Below are 19,501 nucleotides of genomic sequence, written 5' to 3' on the forward strand. Positions count from 1 at the left end.
AAAAGGACTCACTGCAAAAATATTTCGACTGTTTTTTATACTGCATTTGAAACAATCACAGCCTATGTCAGAAGACAAAGAGCATGGAGGCAGGCAGTAAAAACTGACCAGAAAACAGGCCTTTTCCGTCATCAGTGGTTATGTACCAAAAAACCAAACTCAAAAACACACCAGCAGTGTAATACTCTTATAAGGACCTGCCAAATTGTCACAAAGCAATGAGGAAATTTTCTAGCTCCCCAGAACACTTTATTAAGCATAATGTTGTATACAAAATATAAGGACTAACACACATACTCCCTGACCGGGGTAGCCCAAGTGAACATGCTCTTGTCAGATCTCAGAAGCAAAGTAGGGTCAGCCTTGGTTAGTAACTGGATGGGAGACATCCAACAAAGACCAGAGTTGCAGAGGCAGGCACTGGTCAACCACCTCTGTTAGTGTCTTGTCTTGAAAACCCCACCAGGGGTCACTATAAGTCAGCTATGATTTGGGGGCACTCTCCATCATCAATACACATACAGGACCAGCTTTATAATGAGGCAACCTGACAAAGTCGCCTTAGGGGGCAGATTGAAGGTTGCAACCCCCCATCCTACCCCCTACTTATCTGCCTATTGCTTGCTGCCCCCCCAGAGGATGTAATTTTTACTTCCAAGTTACTTTAAATAAAAATAGTGAGGCAATACCAGTAAATAGTGTGGTGCATTCCAGTTCCTGAACTCTCTTCAAAGAATTCAGACACTATTTCTGGTTGCCTGTTGCCATTACAATGGTAACTGAGTTACCAAATTGTACCTGAGTTTGGTAACTGAGCTCTTGTGGAGGAAAGTAATATAGCAACAATTCAGGCACTGGTGTTTATGGCTTACCTCTCTATTTTTTAAAAGGGCTGGAAGAACAAGGAGGTAGGACTTTTGGTGGAGGCAGCAGCAGTGAGGTGGGATAGGCAGGCAGAAGCTACTAGCAATGTGAGATCCGGGTCTGGGAACCAGCCCAAAAGCAGGATTTATGCCAATTTGGTATAATCTAGCTTTGCCAGTACCCCAGAACAAACCCCAGATTGGATCCGGGGACCACACTCTGCTAGGATGGATTATCTGAGTCACCACTAAATGGGACTCCTCTAAGTAAAGCCAAACTGCAAGCCACAAACTGTAATTCCCCCAGAGGTTTAAACAGATAGCATATATACTATTTCACAATTATTTAAATTTGTATATATTTATGTGCTAAAGTGCAACAGTGCATAAAGTGTTAATGGTGCATACATTCACATATAACAATCATCACTAAATAAATAAATATCAATAAATACAATAAACAGATCTCTAGTAAGTTCCAACAGATACAATCCAAAATCCGTTCTACAAATAGAAATCCAACTGGTGGAGAGTCCTTAGGTTGTTCAATGAACTATTGGATTGTATTCTAAGAAAGGAACTTGGATGCAATACTGCTAGTGACAAGAGCCAAGCTAGAATCTCATAACTTGACATATAAGTATTTGTTGCTGTTAACATATCCCTTGGCTGCTAAAAGGGCTTTCAAGAAAAACATTTATTGGTAGAATCTGTTAGATATTTTTAGTTAAGGAAGACCCAACCTCAGTAAAGATCAGAGAGCTAAGTTCCTCCCAGACCTGTGATACACTGTGCTTACTCATGAATGGTAGCATAGTCACAAGAGCTTGTTATTGTTAAAAATGCAGAGTTCACTGGGGTGTGCACTTAAGAAATTATTGTTTAAACCCTGTATTGTTATCAGGAAAGCCATTACTGCCATTTTAATTAAATCCAGGGGGTATTTTTATCATTCTAGAAAGTTATTCCAGAAATATCAAAAGTATACTCCTGAGAGTGAATAGAAAGGACAATCATGCCCTATCCCATCCCAGGGGGTGAGAGGAAGAGCTAGCCTCTGCATTTCTCAACTGTTTGTTGGTGCCTGGGTCCCTTTACATTTTAAAGGCAATCTTTTCTATGGGAGACCAGGTGAATTTCCGTAGAAAATAATAGCTATTTTAAATTTAAATGGAACTAGTTAACAATCAGCAGATGGCTGGTAGGCCTGGTCTGAAGAGGCCAGATCTAAAAGCCATTATTTACAGAGTCCAGAAGCCTGTTCTACTTTGCCAGACCTATTGGCTGCTCCTAGGCCATGTTCCAGGCTTCCCTGACATTGGGAGAATGGCAGGCTGGCTGCTGGTTCACTGGGTAGCCTCCTCTCAACTTCTAGGCAGCCAACCCTTGTGGGAGTTGAGAGGAGCCAATGTTCTCCCAATATCAGGGGCTGCTGCGGGCTCTTTTGCCATCAGTGCTAGCGGCTCCTCCATAAAGGAGAGGCTTTGATGCCATGAAGCTGCCAGCAAAATATGTTACAGGCCTCGTTCAGAGAGGCAGTTTCCTATGGGCAGTAGACCAGGCCCCCCAATTCCAAAAGTCTATCACCCATAAGAAATAATGGTCAGGTAATCAGTAATCAGCTGATTACTGATCAGGTTTCAGTAATCAGCTGTTTTTCATTGATTGGAAACCTTTAAATTTCAAAGAGCTCTTGATTTCTAAGGGGATAGCTTGGACCTTCGCACTTTGGAGGCCAGGTCTTCCCACAAAAAAATAATGTGAAATGACAGCAGTGGTGTCAGATATTTCTGACCCCATGTCTCAAAATCAGGCATGTTATCAGGCTGAAAATATCCAACTGCACATCCATAGAGTTTACAGTAAATCAAACAAATTGCTCCAAGTTATCCGGTAAGTGTACTGAAGATTCATCAGGTTCTAGCATCTATGGTAGAACAAGCATCTACCTGGTCCAGCCTTCTTTTTCTCACAGTGGCCAACCAAATGATTCTTAAAAGCAAGACAGGAAGCCTTCTCTCATGGCTGTGCCCCAGCAACTGGAGCTCAGTGACCTGTTATTTGTCATAATTTATTCACTGGTTAAACCAGGCATGCACAGTTTATGACTTGCAAAGCTGATTGCAGCCCCCCACCCCCACCCTACTACCCATGCTTGGCAACTTATCAATGATTTAATAAATGCCTTGTTTGCACTATCTTCCTAGATCTACAAAAACAAGGCTATATGTATAAAGCACCTGGCAAGGCAAAGTACATCTGCTGGGCTGCTGCCTTCTTGGTAGGACACAAGTTGTGGTAGGACAGAAGTTGAGCAGGTCTGGTTATACTACGATATTTACAAGCAAAGGTTATCCAACAGTATGTATGTACGGCCACCCAACAGTACTCAATAATATAGTTGTAGATGAGAATACCGAGTTAGTTCCACCAGAAGTGGAGAGAGAACAATTTATGGAATAAAGCACTCACTACCATTTATCTTACTACCGTGTAGCTTAGCATATGGCATGCAAGGCTATACTTAGCCATGTGACATCATGGTTAAGTATAGCTGACTGGAACTGCCACTGAAGATAGACCTCACTGCACTCTTTCTCAATGATAAAAAATATGAAGTAGCAAGAGATCCAAAATGGCAGGAGGATCTCCTTGTTCTGATATTTCCACTGAAATTAGTGGGCATAACTTAACTCCTGGTTGTGTTGTAGAGTTTTGACCCAGGGCACTGGGGCCTTTGGTTCAAGCACAAGATCTTTGGATCAGTTGGGCAGGTACAGGACTTAGGTGCTAGTGATAAAAAAAAACTTTGCAGCAACATGAATAATTTAATAGTTCCCTGCTGGAACTAGACTACAGAGAACTTCTCTCTCAAGCGCCGTCAACTGCAACTGCTGTTTTTCACTTTTCGCATTAGAGGGTCACAGAATGACAAAGAGAGATCAGCTGAAACTACAGCTAGAATGACTGGGGAAGCTATATTGTTATAATCAAAGAAAAAAACTACAGGGGAGAAAAGTGTAGCAAGTCTTTTCCTGCACTCTGGTGGAGGAAGCAAAAATACCAGAGGTTAAACATCAGTAGTGTGTTTCAGTAATAACTGTGCTTTCCATTTTGATTCCTGGCTGCTGGAAATAAAGAACTGTTCTCTTCAGTGCACTCCAGACAGAGCAGACTCTCTGAAAGAGGTTTCACTCATGACCATAATTTTAGATAAATTGCCAAAATATACCAACAAAAGACACATGGTACAAAACTGTGCTTAAACTGGAACATTTGTTTTTACATTAACATATAAAATAGCAAATATGATAACTTATAATGTTGGGTAACAGGGTGGTATGATCCTGCATTATTTGCATAGGCCAGTCTCTTTTAAATAAAATTCTGAATTAGTCCAAAACCCTGAAAGAGAAGCCAAAGTTAACATCTGTGCTGGAAAAGAGGGTATAAAAAACACTTGTAAGGAATTTTGGACCAATTTATTTTTTCTTCTATTCTTGCTCACCAGAAAACAATTATGAAAGCTCTAAAATGAAAGGAGCACAAGAGAAATGCCGGGTTCCCAACAGCTACCAAATTTTTAAAAAGTGCTCCTAGAGATCTAGTTGCTGAAGGCAAGAAGCAACATTCTTCTTCCATTTTGCTACTGGAAGAAAAGGAGAGATCATAATGCAGTTTATTTATTTACGTCATTTACAGTGCAAATACAATCACTCTTCTCACTATTTGTTCCTCCTTGTAACCTTTGTAGACTCTCATTTTTTTCCTTTGTGGAAAGTAGAACTTACAAAGAACAAAGGAATGAGTCTTTCATATAGATATGAGCTACAGTTTATCTATAATATGTGAAAGCCTGTTGTAGGGATTTCTGAATGAATGTATGTTAAGTACTTGCAAGTGTGCTATATAAATTGCTACATGTGATAAAATATTATGAAATAGTTTGTATTTGCAAACACATGTGTAAGCCTATTACATGATTCTGTACTAGTTGCAAAATTCGGCTTCCAGAACATTTTTGCATTCAATTTAAAAAAGAGGTAACACTAATAATAACTACATAAGAATTTATCTTTCCCAATGGGCTTACAATTTAAGCAACACAAAGTAAAAATGCCTAAGAAGTAAACACTGGAGGAAGAAAGGTCAAACATAAATAGAATGTGCCTTAAGGCAGTTTTTGAAAAGAAGTGAATGAATATAAGTTGATTAAGATTAGAAACAATAAGGCGGAGGGAAGCATTCGAGGAAGACAGAAGTTTAACAACGTATGATACGTGGCGAGACTTAGCTAGTGAAGAAATCTGAGAAGTAAAGAAAGAGAAAAATTAAAAAACAACAGATCTTTAGCTTGAGGAGATCATCACCAATAAACAAAGAAACACAAGGTATGGGAAGAGAGAGGTCCAGAACAAAACTATATTCTTTCTTTGAAATAGTTGACTTTAGGACTTTTTTTCTGGGAAAAGAGGTGGTGGAACTCAGTAGGTTGCCCTTGGAGAAAATGGTCACATGGTTGGTGTTCCCGCCCCCTGATCTCCAGTCAGAGGGGAGTTTAGATTGCCCTCCGTGCCGCCAAGCGGCGTGGAGGGCAATCTAAACTCCCCTCTGTCTGGAGATCAGGGGGAGGGCCACCAACCATGTGACCATTTTCAAGAGGTTCCGGAACTCCGTTCTACCGTGTTCCTGCTGGAAAAAAGCCCTGGTTGACTTCAAAGAATGAGCAGAGAGGAACTAGCATGGATCAGATGAAAGATTAACAAGAGAAAAAATGACAGATCAGAGATAGAAAAGAATAGTATCATTAGCAAGGGCAGACTTGAAAACACACAGGCAAACCCTGTTAAAATCTCTAAAATCAGTAGGATTTCCAGCAATCTTAAGGGGAAGCTACAACCTGACTTACACTCAAATCAGTCCATCTAACAGTGCTGTCTACTCTGATTGGCAACTCCTCTCCAAGGTTTTGCTTCATATAGCAATGCCAGGGATTAAACCTGGGACCTTCTACATGCATAAAAATGCCTTTACCACTGCGACACATCCAACCTCTGAAAGTAAAGACTCTTTGCCCACCCATGCAGGGCATGTCTGGAACTGGAAACCAGAACGTCTCACATCTTAAGAGCAAGAAGCCAAGCAAAACAATTTCAAGAGAAAAGAGCAAGACTCTCGTAACATCTATAAGACTAACAACATTTGTGATAGGATATGAGCTTTCATGAGCCACAGCTCACTTCTTCAGATACAGCTAGAATGTCTAGCTGTATCTGAAACAAGACATTCTAGCTGTATCGAAAGAAGTGAGCTGTGACTCACAAAAGCTCATACTCTACCACAAATTTTGTTAGTCTTATAGGTGCTATTTGACTCTTGCTCTTTTCTATTGCTACAGACAGACAAACATGGCTACCCATCTTGATCTAATTACAAGAGAATTCCTGATTTCAACTAGTCATACTATGGAAAAAGATATAATCTGCTCTCTCTTTTTTTTTTTTTAGTAATTTAAGTTTTGTCAAACAATTATGAATGTGTAGCACAAGGACTCCCTGCAGTAATTGTGCAATTACAACTTTACTGAAAGATGCCTTTGCATAAACCAACCTAATTTTACTAATACTAACAACAAATGAATAAAAGTTGCTCTTGATATAAGAGAATGGTTTTAATTTCTATCTCACAAAGGCCATCAAGGATTGTGAACTTATGACGTTCATCATTCCTCTTGCAGGTGACTATTTTGAAAGAGTTACAGAAAACCTTGGTTTGCCCTCAAATTAAGCCAATCTTATACGACTCTGCAGTGATTCACTGCAGGCAAAAGAGAATTTACTGGGAAAGAATAACTGTATTTGCTATACTTCAGTCTCAGTCATATACTTTATTTGGCCATTAGAGGGCATTTCATACTATGGAGAGAATGGCCCACACAGTTTGTGAGCTACATTATCCATCCACATCCCAGTTCTTAAAAACATGAGAGTTTTCAGTCAATTTTCGTTTCATGACTGTCACTTGTCAACATTTCAATATGCTACATATAGTTTTTTTAAAGCAGCAACAAGGGCATGAGGAAACAACTAGGAGACACAAAGGACCCTGGATAAATACTTACGAAGCATGCAGTTAGCACCATAGCATCCGAAGTGCTTTTCCTTCCAACCTTCAGATGAAACAAAAACCATCATTGTTAATTTCAACAGCAGCAGATGATATTTTTTTTTAATTTTTCAAAAATGATTAACTGTGGAAAAACGGTAAACAGTGTCATGGCACTATTATCTGTTTCCTGAGCTGAAGGTTACAGCTCTTATCGCTCTTTCGGTGATGAACAAAGGGAAGCTGAACTTTCGAACTGTCAAAAAGATAAGGCATGGCCACTTACATTGAGACGGTTCCCTCTTGTTATTAATGCATACCAAATATGCGGTCAATTTGTCTCAAGATGTTACCAGAAAGGAGTCCAATGGCACATTTATTTCCCTAGGTATGAAAATGGATAGAGTGGTTTCTCGGTCCACATAAATAGTAAAATAACTCAGACCATTAACATTTATAATCCAGGAGCAGGCAAGAAAAATTCACAATGAGCTAAAAGATGTAGACAAAAGGTAGCATCCAGAACACAGTTGACTTCCTGATCTTATAAGCAATCTACTTTAAAGTATAGCTAGGTTGGTTGTCTATAAATCATTGTCTTGAGAATGTGAATCTGCACCTTACTCGTCAACTTTCCATTCCTTTTATAACAGTTCCTGCTTATTATTAAGAACTATATATTCAGATGTCAGTAAGAAACTACAATGTCCATTTTGCTTTCAAGCACATAGGGAGGACCCTCCCACTTTTTGCTGCCCACCAGCGTGAGGAAAATACTTTCAAAAACAGTGCCACACCAGCACCACATCACTTCCAGTGAATACTCAGAAGTAATATCATGTCAGTAGTGTGATGATGAGGGGATGCTCTAGATTTTGGCAATACAGTGTTTACCATAGAGTGTTGGCCAAATCTTAGTGTGTCACCTCAGCATTGTATCACTTCCAGTATTCGCTGGAAGTAGCATCACGCTGCTAACACAGCCACTGGCAATCCTACAAGCATACCTTTTCCCACAGCACTCCTGGAAATTGGCATCAAATCCCAGTTCTTCATGCCCAAGTGTTCTCCTCAGTTCCCTTCAGATACAGTGTCAAAATGGAATACAACACCGAAATCAAGTTTCCAGAACCTCCATACTCAATTCATTTGGAGGAATCTAACCAACACCAACAATTCATTCCAGAGAATGTTAGTCTCCTATCCAGACTTAAGCCAACAGGATCTCTTCTTAACTAAGAAGGAAACTGAAAGCACAGATGTGCTTTACTATAAGGCACCATAGTTGCTGAATATCCCCCACCCCAAACTTCTTATTCATGTACGATTCATGTGGTGAGTCCACAGTGGCTTCATATTTCCACTAAACAGTGGAAACAACTTCTCAACCTAAGCTTCCTCAAAAAATTATTGAGATGAAAAAATGGAGAGGGGTGGAAAACATATACACCACTTTGAGCTCCTTGAAGGAAGGCAGGGATAAAAATGTAATAAAATAAAAACAACTTAAAATGACAACTCTAAAGAAAATGCATGTGGTTTTAACCTACTGGCACCATTAATAAAGATAGAAATATATGGGTGTACAGGTCAACCTTGCTCATGCTGAAGCAAGACTGTGGAAAGTAATCAACACTTCACTGCGGCTGTGTCTACTTTACTGATGAAGAAGCACTTGGATACAGCTTTGGATACAGTATTGCTGTCTTCAGGTAAGCATATCTAATTTTGATTTTGCAGTCTTCAAGAAATCCCCACATTTCAAGTATTTTTCTTGAATCAGAAATTTAGTATTTATTCCGCAGTGGTAAATACATTCAGAGGGCACCTACTTCTCTCTCTCCGCAAAATATTTTGCAAAATCATGGTCTGGCTTGTTTGCTTCATACTGTTATTTACACAGAAGACTTACGTTAAAGGGACTTTATCTGCATGTACCAGTTTAGTAACTTGAAATAAAATAGCCCGAAGCTATTCATGTTACTTAACATATTTCTTTTCTTCTTATGTACCAACAACCCTCATGCTAAGCGAGAATGTGGCTGACAGTTAAACATTTCTTCCCAGTGTCAGCTGCAGGTTGCTTGGGGGTTCTGGGAAAGAACCTCCAGTGGGGCTTCTTAGCATGTGATATCAAATACAGTGCCACTCGCCTCTCTAAATGCCCTCCCTCCCAGAAAGCTGGCCATTGTTCTTCCTGTTCCACATCCAACCAGCTATCCTCACTCACTCCTTTCTTGACATAGGACACTCCTCTTGGCAGGACAGGGCTCTTCCATTCTTCCCTCCCTGAGGCATCCTGAATTGGGCTGCAGCAAAGAAGGATTCCTTAACACTTCCAGGCTATGGCCCTGATAGTGGGATTAAGCACACATGCTAGGCAGCATTTCTTAGCATTATTCACATCCTCTTGGTTTCGAGTTAAGATTTCCCATCCGTTTATGGCTGGTGGGTTATTTTAAGAGACAGTCCCGTACCCCAGAATACTTGAAGTTCTGCAAAACATAACCACTATCCACTCATTGTAAAATGTTGCAGGTCTCTAAATTCCAGAGAATAGAAACAACAGTTTGGTATTCCTTTTTGTATCTGAAGAGCTGACCTGAAAAACTTTATTGGAGACCTAAAAATGTAAAACTCTTCAACCTGGAACTCGCAATAATATGTATATTTAGCTTTCACTTGAGAGAGGGAAAGCCAAACAAAAGGCCAATCCTTTTGACACTGCATCACTTTTTCAGCACATTAAAGTTACCTCTGGACTCAACAGCGGCTGTATAATGTGCAGATTTCTTCACAGGAGCACTTTCAGTTTGCAGCATCAAGGCTATTTTGGGATTCTAGCAGCCCACAGATTATTAACCTAAACCTATGACAACTCATCTGCAGCCATAATGTTCCATTGTGTGCCAAAAGCCTACTTGTGTCTCCATATTGCAAAATATACAGATTATTGAAGCGATGAAGTGCAACGGCTCCTACAGCGCTGTTATGGTTTCCTCTAGAAACACCTACTAGGGGTCCCTTTAATGCACAAATCAGTGCTACTATGGAAGTTAATGGCTACTACTTGGGGATGCATTACTCCATGGATCACCAGCATAATAGACTATTATGGCTCTGGCCTTCTATGTTTCTGCAGCAAACAAGCAGGCACTTGAGGAAAATAGGACTTCGTAATTAAAGTCCCAATGCAGCCAGATTTTTTTTTAAAAAAAATATTTTTTGGAAAATGCTGCTGGAAGGTCTCTAGTAATTTTAGAAAAGAGCAACCTACTCTACATAATAGCACAAATTCCTATATTGAAAGCTTTGCAGAAATGAGATTTAGGGCATGGGGGGGGGGCTAGGGGATAGCTAATTTGCTACAAAAGTGTTTCCAAGTATGCTATTAAAAAAAAAAAAAGAATTAGAGGCTCACGGCAAACCTGTCCCCGAAAAAGCACCAAAGAAGAACCTTGACAGCAGCACTAATAAAATTCAAATAGACTGAGGGGGGATCATTTGTTGACAGTACACAGAATGAAAAGAGATAAAAATGTTTAGTGACAAAGTAAACACACATTTCCTTAACCTGTCTACAAACTCTTGAGAGTTTTATACTGAAAGCAGAATATGTTCGCACATGAATTTATTAGTTTTGGACTCCTGGGGCACTTTTAAGCATTAGCAACCTTTAAGTTATCACCAAAGAAACTATAGCTAAGTAGTGACAGCTTCTCTTCCTCGCTCTCGCGCTCTCCCTCCCTCCTGTTTAATCCTTTTAATTTCCCTCCTTCCAACCCAAAATACCTTTGGGGTTCTTCACTCAAGTATCTTGACATCTCCCATCCATTTAATGAAATCAGGCTTAAAGTAGCACTGCCTGGCTGCTCCCTGCTGCTATTACTAGAATCCTGACTGGCCCCCCTGCTGCGTGCTTCCCTTTCTCTATGTCTAAGAAAAACTCTCACTCCTCCCTCCCGCCAACAATAGCTGACTGCCACCCATCTGTCTCTCTTTAGAGACAGGTTCATCCCACCACTTTTCAGAATCAAAACGCAAGGAGCATGTGTGTATATTCTGTAAGAGGGGGCAGTGGCTGCATTCATAATGCTTGATTTATTGTTTTTGTTGTTGTTGTTGACCTAGTTTTCTAAAGCTATCTTGAGGTTTTTGGAGGAGAGACTGTTTTTTAGACAGAACAAGCTCTTTTTAAAAAAACACAGAGCTGGGGCTACACACAGCCAACAGTTGGACACCACACCAAGCAACTCTTTGACGGATGACATTAAATTCAGGCTCCCCTCCGCCTTCTAAATAGCTGATTGGCATAATTATCAACTTTTCTTTTTTTAAAAAACCACACACACACACATGAATGGTGGCTGCTGGTTTGGGGTATGAACCATATAAGCAAAACCCATGTCTTACAGAGTTTCACATCCACCTAGAAATAGCCTGCTTAAACCCCCTTATTGTATCAAAATGCTTATGTTTTGTCTTGAAGCTGATAAGCTTTGGGGGACAGAAAAGCCTCACCCACTACAGAAATCTTCTCTCAATTAAATTTGGCTTCAGCAGTGTCGGCACAGCTACTACAGGTGATCTCTGTGTGGGACAGAATTAGCTGTTCCAAATGTAATGAAAGGAACTTCTTTTATAGAAGCAACTCTGATTTGATGCATTTTACTTCCATATTCAAAATCTGATTTAGTTGAACTCCCAACATTCAGTTTCTCAACAAATACCCATTTGGAAAATGCCACTGAGGATGGACCCTGTCCAAAACAGTAATTTTGGGACTGCGGTGTTTTTATCATCAGGATGCGAGCCTGCCTTTTAACCCTGTGGAATAAAAAATATTAAGTCCTAGTTTAACATATGTTTTCCTAAGTCATATTCTATCACTACAACCATTTTAAATCTTTTGAACCCGCATCACCTTTTTCCCAACAGGGAATAATATGAATAATATCACCATTTCCTCCCCACCTAGACTGTATTTTACTTTGATGGAGGGTATATCCATATGCTGCCTTTCTTCCTCCGATCAAACTTGAAAACCATCTAAGTCAGCCATTTTCAGACTTGGAGGAGACAAGGTAGGGATATGGACACAGAGTTAAAATTCTCCTTCCCAAACACTATGGTCATGTTACTTTCCCTCTACCAGGGGCTGTTTTTTAGGAGTTAAACAACATCAGGAATTCAAATAAAAACACTTCAATTGCACATTAGTTTAACCATTAAAATATGTTTACAGTTCTCAAATAATCTATGAGTAATGAACATATGACAGTCAGTGTATGGCAGAACTGAGCTTAGATCTTAGAGGTCTGGATTTAAGACCTAACACTTTCAGAGACTCATTCTGTCCTTTGGATGATGCAGAGACGTACACTTCAGTGTATGAATAAACCAGCTATGATTAACTCTTCAAGCGAAGCAAGCTTATGACTGCTTTGTCACATGACATAGCTTAAACACATGGACAGTTAATACTTGGGCACCATTTGTAGTAGCAAAAATCACTTCTTGCGGAATCCAATATAGCAACAATAATGGGTAGTACTTCCTTCCACTTTTGTCTTATTGTATTTGGACAATTGGTCGTGACACTAACATCCCAACATTGTGGCCCAAAGGGCATACCTTGTAACAGGTTGGATTCAATAGCACACCAGCGTAAGGATTAGAGGTGGGCACGAATCACAACATGAAGCAAAAAAACACACGAACCAGGCTAATTCGTGGTTCGTGAAAACGCGGTTCGTGGGACTGCATTTTCCATGAACTCAACGACTTTTTTTACCCGTTCAGGTGGCAGGAGAATGGGGCTGTCAGTTTCACACAACCCGCACTGGGTTCAGCCAATGGGCTAAAGCTTGTGTGAGATGAGTGAAGCTGACAGCCCCGTTCTCCTGCCGCTTGAGCGGCAGGAGAAAGGGGCTATCAGTTTGACAGATCCTGCGCTGGGTTCAGCCCATGGGCTGACACTGGCGCAGGGTGAATGAAGCTGTCAACCCTTGCTGAAGCTGGGGTGGGGTCTTTCAAACTGACAGCCCCCATTCTCCTGCCGCCCAGTTTGCCAGAGCCTGCGCCGGGTTCAGCCCATGGGCTAAGGCTGGCGTGGGGTGAGTGAAACTGACAGCTCCTGTTTTCCTGCCGCCCTAGACAGAAGGAGAATGGGAGCAGTCAGTTTGGAAGACCCCATGCCAACCTCAGCCCATAGGTTGAAGCCCGTGCAGGCCAAGTAAAGCTAACAGTTTCACTCACCCCAGTTTCACAGGCCCCTCGCTGGGTTCAGCTGATGGGCTGAAGCCAGTGCAGGGTGAGTGAAGCTGACAGCCTCGTTCTCCTGCTGACGAGGCTGTCAGCTTCACACACTCTTCACTGGCTTTAGCCGATGGGCTGAAGCTGGCTTGGGGTGTGTGATAGTGACAGCCCCATTCTCCTGCCGCCACGAGCAGCAGGAGGAGGGGGCTGTCCATTTCAATCGCCCGGCGCTAGCTTCAGCAGCCAGTGCTGGGCGTTTGAAATTTCATGAACCATGATCCGATTTGTGACCTGGGAAAAAGTTGTGAAAGTTCGTGGTTTATGGTTTGTGGAATGCGACGAACCATGAATCACATGGTTTAGGGTTTTTTTGTTCGTGCCCATGTCTAGTAAGGATTGAACTACCTGTCTGGGTATGGAGAACTTCTGGTATGGGGAATGTGACATTGGGTTAAAATGCCGAACAAATCAGTTTTGTAGGTTTCTCATGTTCAGGCATGCAAAGGTACTACAGCCATGGTAGCAGCCACATGGCCTAGTAATCGTTGGATTCTACTCGCGGCATGAAACCTATTTGTAGAAAACAGATGTACCAGGGAACGAATCTTTCTTACTGTCAAGAGGTAATATAGCCCTGACTAATATAAAGTCCAGCTGTGCCCCAATGTAGGTTAGCCATTGGCATGGCTCCAGCTTGGACTAAGTGACATTAATTACCAAACCCAGGTGTGAACACACAGTAGTTACTAGGGCAACCTGTTCCCTTAGTTCTCCTTCAGATGGTGTAGACAATAACCAGTCAACTAAGTAAGGAAAAATAGAACAATTCTTTGTCCTCAAGTAAGCAATCACCGGTGCCATGCACTTAGTGAACACCCTCAGTGCAGTTGCCAGTCCAAAAGGCAACACACCATATTGGTACACCCTGTCATGATACCTAAAACAAAGGTATTTCCTGTGATCTCCCTTAATTCCCACATGGAAATATGTATCTTTTAAGTCCACAATGGCAAACCAGTCCCCTCTTGAGAGGAAGGATAAGACATCCAAGAGGGTTACCATTTTAAATTTGGATGTTTTGAGATAAAGATTTAACCCGCTCAGGTCCAGGATGGGACGAAGACCACCATCCTTCTTGGGAACCAAAAAGAACTTTGAAAAGAAACTACGAAACTCAACTACATTCAATGCTTCTTAAATGGCTCCTTTATTTAACAGGGATTGGATCTCCAACTCAAACTCAGGCATTCTATTGATAGTGGCCTGAGAGGCAAGAACACACTCAGGTCTGACCACAAACTCCAACCCATATCTGTGTCTGAAAATAGTCCGTTGTTATCGACTCCCATTGGGGGTAATAAGCAGACAGTTTCTCAGAGTAACATGGGTCAGGTGTGGCCACAACAACTCAGAATTATTTCGCAGGGCCCTGGGCATTCTTGCACTGAGCAATGGATTACGAAGACTTCTGTTTATAGGGCCTCTTCCTAGACTGCTGTAGCTGATAAGGTGGATAAGGCTTCTGGTAGGAGCTAGTGATATTGTCTAAACAGCCGCTCATACCGTTGGTACCCATACTCGTTTCTGGGGAAGTACCTTGGTTTGTAGGTACGTTGGGTCTTTTGGAAGAATGCCTAAGGACTTTGCAGTCTGGTGATTTTTCTGCTTTTGGAATAAGGCCTCGTCAGTTGCAGCAGCAAACAAAGTAGAGCCTTCAAAGGGCATCTCCTCCATCTTGCTTCTAGTTTCTGGTGGTAAGGCAGTTGTGCGAAGTCAGGCATGGGGTCTCAGGAGAATAGAACTCGCCATGCCCTTTGCAGATGTCTCTACGGAGTGCCTGCCAGCATTCATTTGCTGCTTAGCAACTCGAAAAGGCTCCGTCTGCAACAAAGTGAACATAGCCCTCTTCTCTTCGGGAAGCCCTGTAACATACTCGGCCAGCTTTTCCCAAAGGTATAATTGATATCCTCCCATGATAACCTGATGGTTCCCTATCCTCAAGTAAAGGACTGAAATAGAGTACTGGTGTCTGCCATAATCGTCCAGCTTTCTGCTTTCCATATCAGCAGGGGTGGAGTGTGAGCCCGAGCGCTGCCTTTGAAACTCCTCTGTCACCAGGGATGATGGGACGGGATGCTTGAAGAGCGAAGGCCAAGTGTCCTGTTTAACTTTGTACATCGCCTCCACCCTCTTCGAGGTTGGTGGCATTTCCACCGGCTTCTCCCAGGCCTTCAAAATGACCTCATCCAAACCTTCCACAATAAGGAAACCAATAACTGCTGGAGCATCACTATAAAGCCCACCCAGCAATTTCACTCCAGCCTTCGGCGTGGCCAAAGATACATCCAGTTCGAAAGCTTGCACCATCCTGGACATCTGTTCCACATAAAATCTAAGGTCTCCATATGGATATGTCAAGGAAGGCCTCACGTTCTAATCGGGTGATGGATTCGAGGTGTTGGAACTGACCTCATGGGGAGCCTGCTGCACATCTTCCCCATCCTCATTAGAGTCAAATCGCTCAGAAACCAGTGATGCGGGAGGAAGCCAGGCTCTCTTGGAGGAAGGCGATGATCTCGGATACGGAGCCTCAAACTTGAGCAGAGCACCAGACCAACAGCAGTGGTATGCGGGTAGAATACAGCAGGCCATTTGGTGCTGGTGATGGGAGGCTCCTCTAACACCCGAAGCATAGTGGATCTCGAATCTGAAGTCACTCTGTGCACTCGGGGTTGGAGAACGGTGCTGAGGGGTATGTTTATGGCCGTGCGATGCCCCATCCTTCTCTGTTGGGCCAATTGAAATGGGTGCAGGCTCAAACCCATGCTCTGCAGTCCAAACCGCCTGATCTATGTTGATAGGTGTAGGTTCCACTTTGAGCAAGTCTTCCTCGGATAGGGAGCGATCCAGAGAGTCAAGGTGTTGGGACGGAGTCCTTGGAACCGAGTAGGATTCGTTGGTCCTGTGTTTTTCATGTTTCTCTTGAGTCTGCTCTGACCATGAGCTTGAGCAAAACAAATGTTTGGACTTTTTTGCCCTCTTAGCAGGTGGTTTGGAAGCGGATCTCAACTCTGTGGGAGCCTGTGGAGTCGGGGTCTTCCCAACCATCAGATCCGATTTTGGAACCGACAGCACTGATACCACGGATCCTTCTCTTGATCTCAACTCCAAAGGTACATGAGGAGTCAAAGTCTTGCCAGCTGTCAGATCTGACCTCGGAACCAATCACACAGATATGTCACGGGCTGGGCCAGCCCAAGCAGGATGGTTCAAGTCCAAGCACCAACACAAAGCCCAAGGGGAGTTCAAGGGTTGAAAGCCAAGTCCAGACTGTGGTCAGAGCATGAAGTAAACACGAGGAGTGAGTTCAGAGTCCAAGAGCCAGGTCAGGTACAGTCCAAGGTCGGTTGCCAAGAGTGTCAGATTCAAAGGCAGGCATGAGCAAGGTACATGGCACCCGGAGTGGTTGCAGGTAGTTGGACACTTTGCTTCTACACCTGACAGTTCCCTCAGCTCAGCTTTTATAGCAAGGTGTGGATAACAGCCAGCTGCTGAGGCTCCATCCTACTGCTACTCATCATTGCTCTCCAGCAGCTGGCGTCAGTTCAAGAGACGAGCACTGCACTGTCTCTCCAGCAGTTCCAGCCTCAGCCTTTGTCTGCGGCGTTCTTTAGCTGTCTGTGGGCAAACCTAGGGGGAGTGGAAGCCCCTGGCTGGGCTTCCCCGGTGGTGTTGGCAGTCCCTGACTACGCTTCCCATGTGGAAGTCCCTGGCTGAGCTTCCCCTGTGGTGCTGGGGCTGGAGAGCACTGGTGGCTCTGCCTCAGCTGCTGGCTGTAAGCTCCAATTAGCCAGCAGCTGCGGCTCCTGATTACTGGCCTCTGCTGAGTCAGGGACAGCTACATGGAGCCCCTCTCCTCCTGAGGAATCCTCGCTGTCACTGGGTCTGGACTGGGCCATGACATGGATACAACAGATCTGGCCCTTGATCTCTGATCGGGAGTGGTCACGGGCTTGGTCTGCTTCAGATCCACTGGCTGCTGGGGCTCCGTGAAGGCGGTCCACTTCAGTGCCGGGGAGTCTGATCCTGAGAACACTTTTCCCCGCAGGACAGCCTTTAAACATTGGGCCCTTTCAGTTCTAGCTTTAGGGGTCAACTGTTTGTAGATCAAGCAAGAACCAACTTTATGCCCTTCACCCAAACATAATAAACACAGCTGGTGCTGGTTGGAATGGGTCATCTTCATTCCACATTAGGCACATTTTTTGAATAGAGCTTTCTGCGACATTCACCTGTAGCTCACACAGACGCTCAACCAGAACGGTTCAAAGCGAAAGTCTGAAAATGCCAAGTTAGATATGCAAGACAGATAGAATAGTCAAAATCAGAATATTTAACCTCAGATACCAAGTTGAAGATGATGGGCAAGCGAGAAGTCCAAAAAACAGTACAAGAATCAAGAACCAGCCGAGGAACAGTAAGGTGATGGAAAAAGAACGAAGAGCTCAGAAGCACAGTTCCTCTCTTCATGTCAGCTAAGAGAGAACTGAGGAAGAACGGGCTGCTCCCCGGAGGATCACGGGACCGTTTAGGCTGGAAAAGCAGTTACCCGATGTGATCTGGGGGAGCAGCCCCTAACAAAGCTCTATAGAAGCTAGAAAAGTTTCTCCGTCAGCAGGCCTGCACATGCGAGGTTCCCAATGTGGGGATGCACAGAACAACGAAAATCAACATACAGTTGCAACTTGATGACACATAAAACATGAATATAACACAGTGTCATGAGTTCCTGAACAGAGAGGTGAAATGGCCTCAGGAGAGAGTCTACCCAGAGCCACCTGATACCACTCTTTAATCAAAGTCTATACAAGTATTCATCAACAAGTATTCATCAACAATCTCAGATGTATCTGGAAAGTACCACCATGAAATCCATACTGCCTATTGTGCTGCAGATAGCAGTTAGGGCACTACTTCATGACTCTTTACTTGAGGAACTATCCTAAGAAGAGTTACTCCAGTCTAAGACTATTGAAATCAATGGGCTTAGACTGGAGTAATTCTTAAGATTGCACTGAATTTTCCTTAAATTACACAGGCCCAACTTTCAGAGTTTTCTGATGATTTTAAGGTTCGGTTTCTGCTTGACAACCCAGATGGGGAAATAACTGAAATAGTAGAAAAGTTTCTCTACAGTGCCATGGCTATATGCCCTGACAATATTCTGTACTGGTTTTGCTGCAGTGTTGCCCTGTTCTTATCTGTAATTTTAATCTCATTTTGTAGGGAGTTTCTGTATTTAAAATTTTATATATGCCAATAAAGGCTTACTTGCTTGCTAAATTACACAGGAGTACCTGTGTACCCAGGGCCACCCTGCCAACTCCACCTGCTCTGCAGTGAACCTGCCACCTGAACTGCCCAAAGCGTTCAACCAGAATGGACACAACTGTGACGATAAAATGGAGAACAATGTATGCCTCTCTAAGCTCCTTGGGGGAAGAGCAGGATAAAAAATATATAAGTAAGTGTTTGCTAGACTTTGGATATTAAGAGAAGATGCTACTGTTTCAACATCTTTGACCTGGTTAATGATATCTCAAGCTGTTGACTTCTTATTTTTGATGTATTGGTCTATTGGGTTTTTGTTAGTATATTTTTATGGTTGTTCATCTTAGATATTTTAAGGTTTTATTAGACTGGCCTATTAGTGTGTATTAGCTGACTAGAGTACCCTACAGTGCAAAGGTAGGATTAAAATATTCATATAAATAAATAGGAGCAGCAGATGTGCTTCACAACACAAATACACAACAAAATATAGATGCTGTCCCCATCTATATTTTTCATCTAACTCTATCAAATTTCCTGAAGCAATTTATAAAATTTCAATGAAGCATAAGGGTACAAATACAACTTCTTTAGCATTCTACTGCCTGGCAGTTACACTAAAATTTCATTGCCACCCTGAAAAAAGAAAAATTTAAGTTTAAGTTCCTGGACTTACTAAAAGTATTTCTGACACCATGCAAAGTTCATCAACTGAACGGGAATGGAAGGACATCTAAGATTATCCACTTACAGCCTAATTCAAAAATCATGTTGGCCACAGCCAGAAAATTTAATTGGGCTCAGACTAAACAATATAGTGATTTATTTTATAAATGTGTTTCAAACAAGATTTGTTTGTTCGTGCATTCATTTCCTTGATTACCTCACCCTTATGCTACTACTCTGTTGGCACTGTGTATGGCTACTGGCAAGTCACAATCACA

General features: G+C 42.5%; 1 protein-coding gene across 5 annotated transcripts in view; it reads right to left on the reverse strand.

Annotated features, from left to right (window-relative positions):
* Positions 1 to 19,501, reverse strand: part of CTBP2 (C-terminal binding protein 2) — a 280,138-nt gene that overhangs the window by 143,688 nt on the left and 116,949 nt on the right. Inside the window, exon 3 of one of the 5 annotated variants that reach the window (XM_054983753.1) lies at positions 6,985 to 7,032. The exons of the other annotated variants lie outside the window; for them this stretch is intronic. The gene's annotated coding sequence lies outside the window, so the exon portion shown is untranslated. The remainder of the gene's footprint in view (positions 1 to 6,984; positions 7,033 to 19,501) is intronic. 5 annotated transcript variants of the gene reach the window in all.

Source organism: Eublepharis macularius, chromosome 6 (assembly GCF_028583425.1).
Source record: "Eublepharis macularius isolate TG4126 chromosome 6, MPM_Emac_v1.0, whole genome shotgun sequence".
Lineage (NCBI taxonomy): Eukaryota > Metazoa > Chordata > Lepidosauria > Squamata > Eublepharidae > Eublepharis > Eublepharis macularius.